Below are 9,022 nucleotides of genomic sequence, written 5' to 3'. Positions count from 1 at the left end.
GACATGCCGGTACCGGACTGACGGTTTGCCTGCGGCACGTAACGTAACTTGCCTACGCTGCGGGATACGTTTACCTGGAAATGATTGAGATGAGGTATAGAAAATATTGAGAAATTTTCAAACATCCCAACGATTGGGAAACTTTGGACACATTATGTATCAAGTGTTCAGTCTATTCGAAAAGATGTGAAACGTTATCCAGCTGTAGAGCCGTTCAGATGGAGATGGCTTACAGAAATCAATGTCCGAATCTGGGGCTGATCTCCAAAAATCGTCTGATTCAACTCTCCAACAAAACAATTCTTGAGGTCTGACTGGTCTTTTATTTGACATTTAAACATTTATCTCTCGTTATATCTCTCTCTCACTATTTTGATTGCGTCCTCTATCGAAGTAGGTATTACAGGCAGATTTCCGAACATTGTGATGTTCCGTGTGTGCTTAGAACAGACACACGCCACCGAGAAGTGAGCAGAATTGGCTCGCTGCCGGGGCAGCCCCATGCCGGAGATCGCTCAGCGGCCGCTCTTTCGGCCGTTTCTTGGGAAGCTAGCGCCGAGGCACCTTCCTCTCAAGCTCCTTGAACTTCTGAGCCGGCTCAGTCTCTTCCATCATCTGCTGCATGGTCCAAGAAAACGAGCGATAGCAGCTTCTATAGGGGCACCGGTGGACCTAGAGGGGTGTACACTTGGAACACACACACACACCCAGGAATACACTCACAGACAAAAACATACAACGCCAACTGTAGGGGATGGAGCGCTTATGGAGCATGCGACGCGTGCGCAAACAGACGAACCAACGGACAAAACGGGAGACAGGAAGTTACTACTCGGGGGTTACCACTGCGTGCTCTCTCTCTCTCTCTCTCTCTCTCTATCTCTCCCCACACATACAAACACAAACACGGGCACGCGCGCGCGCGCACATGCCTCCCACACACTCACACATACACACAAGCGCGGGTTGGTGAAACGTTTTTATAGTTTGTCTTCCAGCTCCAGTCATAGCAAGACTTCCTCTGCGATGAGTTTACATAACCCGCTCTAGGTGCGCCAAACTGCTGCTATTTGCGGGGACGTTTTGTTTGCATTATTTCGGGTCTGGCCTAGTGGGCGGGGAGTCTTGGGCCTGGGTGCTCTCGGTGCCCATTGTTCCAATTGTTCTCTGTGCGTAATGTGTGCACTGCTGTGTTCTAGTGTGCTCTCTAGTGTTCCAGCCCATTGCTCAGTGTGTGTTTTGCGGTGTTCGGTGCGGCCCGCTGCCTGCTGTTTTGCGGTCCTGTCTGAAACACTCCCTCCCTCTATTGTTTTCCTACCACACCTCGTGCCCGGGGAAGACCCGCAGGAAGTGGGAAGCAAACGAAAGAAAGAGAGAAACAGGCTGAGAGAGAGAGAGAGAGACAGTGAGTGGAACTGACAGAGAGATAGAGAGAGAGAGAGAGGAAGACACGGGGATGGACGAGATGACTCTCTGACCGTGCTGGCTGGAGAGTGTGTCGGAGTAGAGAACACGAGATTTTGCGAGTTGCGAAACCGAGCAACAGCCAAAAGGAAATTGGAAGGGCTAATTCCTGTGCGTGTGTGTGTGTATATGGTTTGTAGTGTGAACTGTTCGCACAGTGAATCCCCTCTTCACTCTCCCCAGCACCTCCCTTGTGTAGTACGTAGGTGTTGTAGGTGTGCTCATTGTTGTCATCTTAATCCTTCAACAATTGTCACCCAACGATCAAGCTCCAACCGAGACACCCACCTACCGGCCGAACTGGATGACGAATGTGTTTGTGTGTGTGTGTGTGTTTCGATGCTGCCCCTCTTCCATCTCGGTAGCACCGATCAACCCCGCCAAATGGGAAGGCTCCGAAGCCCCTCAAGGATGTGATCTGTGTCCTTTCGCGTGTCCTTTGCAATAAGACGTTTGTGGGGAAAGGGGAGAGAAGGGGGGGGGGGAGTGGATGAAGGTGAAAAGGGAAAACCAGATGCAAAGAGATTCAGGCGAGAGAGAGAGAGAGAGAGAGAGAGAGAGAGAGAAAAAGAGAGAAAGAGCGAGAGATACGAGAATGTGGAAAGATACGGATTGTTTTTTTGTTGTTGTTGGTGCGATGTTATGTCGTTCCATCCCACTTTCCTCCCCCTTTTTTTGGTGGAGTGTACCGTTCGTGCCCTTTTCTCAATCAAGGCAAATGGGCTAGTAGTGACCATAAAATCGTAGTAATGGACAAACAGACACACATACGTAGCCTTTTTTTGTCGTAGTTTACGAGCCAGGAACCCAGATTTTGTACTCTCGGCAAATGGCCAAATCTCAAACCACACAAATTCATACACTGCACATAGGAGCTGCCCTGCTAGAATGGGGCAATCCCCGGGACTGGCGGGTTTCTGTCCCCGGTCTTTCCCTATACTACCGAGAAAGAAAACAAAAAAACCCAAGCAGGATCCAGGGACATCGGGGACATCTCCATTTTTGTTGTTGTGGATCTGGAATTTTATGATCCAGTAGGCTCATGCAGTTGTACTCTGAAATTGTAGGAACCAGCCTGGTTCAAGGCACAATTTTTGGGTTGGCAGGCTTTCTGCTTTCTCTTTTGGGTGTCACATCATTCTCCCAGAAGCATGCGGTGCACGGGCGCCTGGTTGCTCCAAAACAGGCTGGAACGCAATCTGGGCGTCCGTATTAGGCGTAAGCGGATGAGATTGAGCAGCTGGATAAAAAGAAGGTCTCTGGGACATTGGTTTTCCAAGACGTGTATGTCTTTCTGCGACTGGTGCTGCTGCTTTTGTTGTTGCTGCTACAGCGCAAAGAGTATAGTGTGAGCAGAAATCACGGCTGTTGAAGGTGCTTGTAAAAAAAAGTCCCCAAGAATTGGGCACCATTGGAGAGGGGCACTGGAGAAGATTCTCTGTGCACGTCACTGCTCATGTGTGCCTCTGTGTGTTCTTCGAAGAAATGTGGATCCTAGTTGATTCCGTGGTTTTCTCATTTTTTCCTCATCTTCTTTGTCCTCTCTCTCTCTTTCTGTCTCTTTCGCTCTCTTTCTCTCGATCTCACGTTCTATCTTCCTGTTTGCACTGTAACGGCCTTGCGGTGCTTCGACTCGGAAGTAGGAACACCGAAGCTCCGCTAATCTATTGCGCTGCTCCTGCTTGTCGGGAGCTTCCATTCTTCGTCCTGTTTTTTTTTTACAACTCGCTGCGTGCGTATCTGTGCGAGGGTGTATGGGGGAATGGTATGGGATGTACTTGAGCAGAGAGCGTGTGTGTGTGTGTGTGTGTGCGTGTGGGGTTTTGTCAAGGAGGATGTCAAGGAGGCATATCAACATCTGCCGATGGTCGATATGTCGGAGCGTAACGGAGAGGCGCACTCCAAGAGCAGGATAGAGCGATGCACAGAAGGTCTAACGGAGACAACGCAAGACGAAAAAAGGGCCAAGGCGGAAAGATAGAAAGAGAGTGAGAGCAATAGAGCAATAGAGCGAGAGAGTACCTCAAAAGCCCAATCTTCCGTCAAACTCAAAAGAAAATGTTAAGGGGGAGAACAAAATCCAAGTCCAAGTAAAACTGTAAAATTGTAACTGAAGCAATGTGAGCCTCACGCGAATGGTCCACAACAAACAGGCCCTATTATTAGCCCGTGTCTGTGCCCCTGTCTCTATGTGTTTGTGCATATCTGTGTGTGAGTGTGTGTGTGAGGTAGGGAAAAGCTGCAGCACTTTGATAAAGGTGGAGCGCAGTAGAATCGAAGCGAAACCGAAAACTCCATATCTCTGTGTGTGCAGTGACGTACAGTGGGTTAAGGGTGCAACAAGGGGGGGAGGGGGGGGGGGGTGAGCAAGAACTTGGAAGCTTCCAAAGGCCTCCAGGCCTTCAGTGCCAAATGTTAGATAAGCGGTACACGGTACAAGGAGCGGCAAAACAAAAATCCGCTAGAGCATAGGCAGCGCCGGGGGTTGGTAACGTCATTTGGAAAGTAATTTGTGTGCGTGTGTGTGCGTGTGCGGGGGGATGCATAAGATAGTTGGTGCAGTAGTATCATTAAATCAGGCTGTAATAGTCGTAAGGACTCCGCTTGGATCCGATTCAGAACAGGCTATAACGTTCACAATGTCTTCCAATGGGGAGGACCTAAGGGGGGTCTGGAGCACAAGAAAGGGTGTTCAAGAATCAAGAATTGCTGGAAATAAGAGCGAAAGCCTACCAGCCAGCAGTTCTCGGAGCTTGTTTTATCGATACAGCAGCGACCCACCTCACCCAGCCCAGGGGTTGCTTATCTGTTGTACCGAACCCTCCTGCGTGGGGTCTCACATTTTGTGCCATGTAGAAGAACTGAGCGGGGTGTAGTTTCTGGAGTTGTTGGGAGTCGTGCGTATAAAGTTTCTCTCACACAAAGTCGGGTTTTAAGAACATCTTAGCTGTGGGAGTTACAACACAAACTTGCTACGCGTGCGTGTGTGTGTGTGTAGCTTCTTTCACTCCCCTCGGCTTTCCGGCACTTTCAGACACAATTTCTGGCCCATCTCCGGGACGGTGCGATCGGTTCGCGACGGCTGTTTGTTGCCCCGCGATGTTTGCCCTTTTGCTGTTTACGTAACGTGTCGCTTTCGCAATAAAGCAGACGCTCGATCGTGGTGCCTGGGGGGGGGGGGGGGGGGCGAGGCACCCACGGCTAAGTGGGAAAGTTTTATTTCTTTCCCTACTCCTCCCTCCCGTCCCCAATAATGCTCCAATGTCTGGAGTCTGGTTGTTTGTTTACGATGTTGTATTGCGAACTCCTCCCGAAGTGGCGTTCTACGCACTCGAGCGCTGGACTACATCTGAAGAAGGGTGAGCTGGTTCTTCTGCTCGCTGTAGTGGTTGTTGCATACTGTTTTCAGTAGATCAGACGCGGCAAATTGAGGGATCTACTTGAAGTCGCTCAAGTGCTCAGTCCCCTCCGGGCATGCAGTAAAGAACCCGTCAACAAGATCAACATTCGTGGTGGAGTAGGTTTTGATGTCCAATTTCCAATGCGGTTTTTGTTTGCTTGTTGCTGTTATTTTTGTGCATCGGCTGAGTTTGCTGAGATGATTGGAAGCGGGAAACCAAATCCTTTCCACTCAGCCCACATCGGTTGCAATCGGTGCGCTGCAATGCTCAATGGGCAAACAACAAAACCGTCGCAGCAGGCAATAGACAGTGGCATCATTCGAGATCCTTAGCGAGCGTCCAGCGCATCAGCAAACAAAGTGTCCATTAGTTTTTCCCCCCCCCCCCCCATCTCGTCTTATCGGGTCCTCATCTCACCCCGGCAGTGGTGTGCATCTGTTTGGAGTGTTGCATCTTCTTCTCGCCACCGCCGCTCACCCTGCTGCGGTTGGGGAACCTATCGTTGGCGTTTTGTGGGGGCATTGATGCGCGCCATGGTCGCTGGTGTTGGATGAAGGTTTTGCTGTTTTTTTTAAAAGTGTTTAACCAACATATAAAAGCGCATTCCGCCCGATGATCAAGCGTGACACGAAGCATCCCGTCGTGCATCCCGATGCCTCTTCCGTCCTAGGTGGAGTGAAGGGGGTTCGATTTTTTGTTGTTGTATTTTTGTTTGATACCCTCGAGCCGAGACACTCTCTCGCTCTCTGGAAACGACCTACACCACACTGAAACTCGCTATGTGCCGCCTCGGTACATCAAATCCCCAGGACTGAAAGGCGCGAGAGCGTAACTGCGAGTCTGCGAGCAACGACGCCGACGACGGTGGCGGTGGCGGCGGCGAGAACCAACTATCAACCGACGCCTCGCCTTCATAAAGGACGGTCACGCTAGCGACAGGCGTTATTCCAGTGCAGTGTCTCGTGCAGTGCGTTTAGCAGTGGTGCAAGTGCAGCCGCTGGTGCGTTTGCTACCTGTTCATTGTGTCGGTTGGTTTGGTGGACTCGATGCCGTGTGGAACTGATGTCGGGCAGCAGCGGTAACTCTGGGGGTTTTTTTGGGTATTGCCCTTAGCACACACTGCGCCTTACACTACTGCTCCGGGACGTAGGATCCTGGATCGATCAGTGATCTGTGTGCCTTCTTCAATCAACCCCTAGGCAACGGTTTGTTTGAACGATGCAGCAACAATCAAACACTACCCTGCAACACACATCTGAGCATCTTCAAACAAACCGTGCGCTCCACAATACACCCGGGGCGGCGTTGCTTTTGACTGTAGTTTTTGTAGACCTTTAAGATAAGATGCATGCTGGCGCAAGCCCTCTGCTGTGTGCTTGCATACCCTGGGCTGGGCTTTGTCCATAGGTTCGTTGGGTACTGTTGTGCAGTCTTCTGAACCATCTCCTCTCGCAATTTCTTGCCAACGATCGTTAACAGGGCTACCATACCAGCGCTAAACGGCCACTAGTCAGCGACGACAGCCCAGAGATCAAGCACGAGTCAAGATCAGACCAACCGAACCACTGAATTGTGAATTGATAGTGTTCAAGCACCCAAGATTGTGACGGTGAATGGAGTAGAGAGGACGGGCGGCGACATGCAACACGCTTGATTCAGTCGGTAAGTAGTACCACGTGTATGTATCATTAGTATGTAGTATGTACCGTTAGTTAGAACCTAGGAACCTAGTATGTAGTATCTTAGTATGTGGTAATCATCAGGAAATTGATCGTTTATGTGTATTGCCTACATTCGATGCGGTTTTTGAAAGAATCTCTGAAGTTGATTGTTAATCAGGTCGTGAGAGAGGATAGTTACGATACGATATAGATACGATAAGAACTTAAACACCAATTCCAATATCCAAATTCCAAACTTCAGATTATGAGAAGTATTACCAATGATTGTTCTTGTGGTACGGGCTTTTGAAAGTGTTGAGGTTTCTTGGAGAGAGACGTCCATTTCCATGGCAGCAGCCTGTTGCATTGCATTAACAAGAAGGTGTGTGCCTCGTTACTGTTAAGCTGTTCAAGCCACAAGTCGTGCTATCGCGTCCTCTGATGGAAGATCACAACTCACAAGTCATTGGGTGTGTTTTCTGCGGGTGGCTAGAGCCTAGTAAGATCACATGGGTAATGTTTCAAGGCAAGTTTCCCGCCTTTATACGCTCTCGTCCAATTCTTCTTATTTCACGCAACAATCGTAGTAGGTTTAGGTTGAGTTCTGAGGTTGAGGAAAATTAGATTATCAGACCTTATGTGCATCAATGCAACCAGGTCGTGTCTTTAACTTTTCGAACTATTTGAATCCTCAGAAAAACATAATTGTTTCGTGCAAATAAGTCATGCATGGCCTGCATCCAGCAGAGTAGCTCAAGCAATCCAATCCAATAGTGCTGTCGTGCATTATCTACTGATGTAAAGAATCTTATGATGTGCCTTGTGGAGTAGCTGATGTCTAGTCTTTTTAAAGTCTTTTTTCCGATGTGTGTATAAATGCGATACAAAAATATATACTTTTTACATGTTTTCACCTCGTTTTGCCCCTTTATTGCCCTGGGGGTGCTCAGGGTTTGTTCGCTTTTTGATTGGGAAATTTGCAATTGTATGAAATAATAATGCTAGTTGTGTGGTGATGTGCGCGGTTGATGGCGCTTGAACTGTTGGTTCCAGTGGTAATTAATTAATAAAAACCAAAGCCCCTTAACAATGGTGCCCATTCAAGGAAATGTAGCGTGTGCCCGTGTGGTTTATTTTCTCTCTCTCTCCCTCTCTTCGGCCATTGGGACATGAACTGCATGCATATCCTCCAAAGGCATTTCCCCGGAAGGACTGGAATAGAATTGATTGATTGAATAAAGGTACAAAACGTTGCCGTTTGTAGCGCTGTTTTGTTTGTTGTTCTTTTCTGGCGCCGATGCCACCTAGGCCCAGTGCGGGCAGGAATATGTTTCATTAACTATATTGCTGCTGCTGCTGCTGCTGCTGTCAGTTGCTGTTGATGCCAGCTGTACCCCCGTTCTGCAGCCTTGCATTGTGCATTTTAGGAAATTTATCGAATTGATTTGCCGAACACGCGGCTGGGAAATATTAATTGCTCTGCATTTTGCGGCACAGTGCACTGCTGCGGTCGTGTATCGTTGGTAACGCGTCGAGTTCAGTCGTTGTTGTGCCGGCACGTGTTCTTGTTGAGTTTGATTTAAATGTAAGCTGCATATGCAAAATGTAACGCCAAAATTTGGCGCCTAAAATGCAATGGTAGGTTTGTGCCTTTGGATGACATTTGTTTGAAATATTTTATTACTTTGCAGTATGTTTTTCTGTACCCGCCAGGTGGTTCGATTCAATAATATTGTATTTGAAAAATAAGGTTGTATAAACTTGACAGATTACCACCATTATTTTTGCTGAAATGATAGGCAAGAATTAAGAAAAAAAAAATAATTACAAATGCTTTAAATCAATTTCAATTAAACGTTTATTTCCATCACCTTCGCGTAAATCCGGTTCGAAGGACTAAATTTGGATATTGTTCTAATTGGTTGTTCAAGTTTGAGTAAATAATAATTTTTTGACTCACTCATTGATCTGAAACCTAAACAGGAGAGCATTGATCAACTGGTCCGTGTAGTTCACTGCATGTTGTGCTTGTAATTCAAGTGTCACAATGTTCCGATCAGCCTCTACTACTAGGAATTTGAACTGCCCGAGTCGCTGCATTCATTACGGGCTCACCCTGAAATATCTTTCACTACGGTACGGTTGCTATTAGTAAATGAATTTGGCAAAAGTAAGCATTTCAGTCATCTGTGGAAATTATTGCTGCTCGTTGGTGGGTTGAAACATGTTTTCAAAATAAATTCAATTTAAATAAAAACTTCAACAACCGAATGGCCATTAGCGGGAAATGTAATATTGAATGTCATTCGAAGGAGGACATGCGTGTGTGTGTGTGGGGTTTTTTTTCTTGTTGACAGCAGCAACAGCAGCACGCGAATGATATATCCTCCCACTCATATTAGTCCCCTTATCCTCCAAAGCCCCAGAAGGGTACTGATGAACAGAACAAATGCGCAAAACGTACCACTTTTTTGTAGCTTCCCTGAATGAATTCTG

At 47.7% G+C, this 9,022-nt stretch overlaps 1 protein-coding gene across 1 annotated transcript in view; it reads left to right on the top strand.

Moving 5' to 3' along the window:
* The first annotated feature begins 285 nt into the window (after positions 1 to 285).
* Positions 286 to 9,022, top strand: part of LOC120960177 (uncharacterized) — a 38,644-nt gene continuing 29,907 nt past the window's right edge. The window contains exons 1-2 of the mRNA XM_040384195.2: positions 286 to 1,050; positions 6,345 to 6,527. The gene's annotated coding sequence lies outside the window, so the exon portion shown is untranslated. The remainder of the gene's footprint in view (positions 1,051 to 6,344; positions 6,528 to 9,022) is intronic.

This window comes from Anopheles coluzzii, chromosome X (genome assembly GCF_943734685.1).
Source record: "Anopheles coluzzii chromosome X, AcolN3, whole genome shotgun sequence".
NCBI classification, from domain to species: domain Eukaryota; kingdom Metazoa; phylum Arthropoda; class Insecta; order Diptera; family Culicidae; genus Anopheles; species Anopheles coluzzii.
The sequence above is the reverse complement of the archived record's forward strand: the minus strand, read 5'-3'. Positions and strand labels throughout refer to the sequence as shown.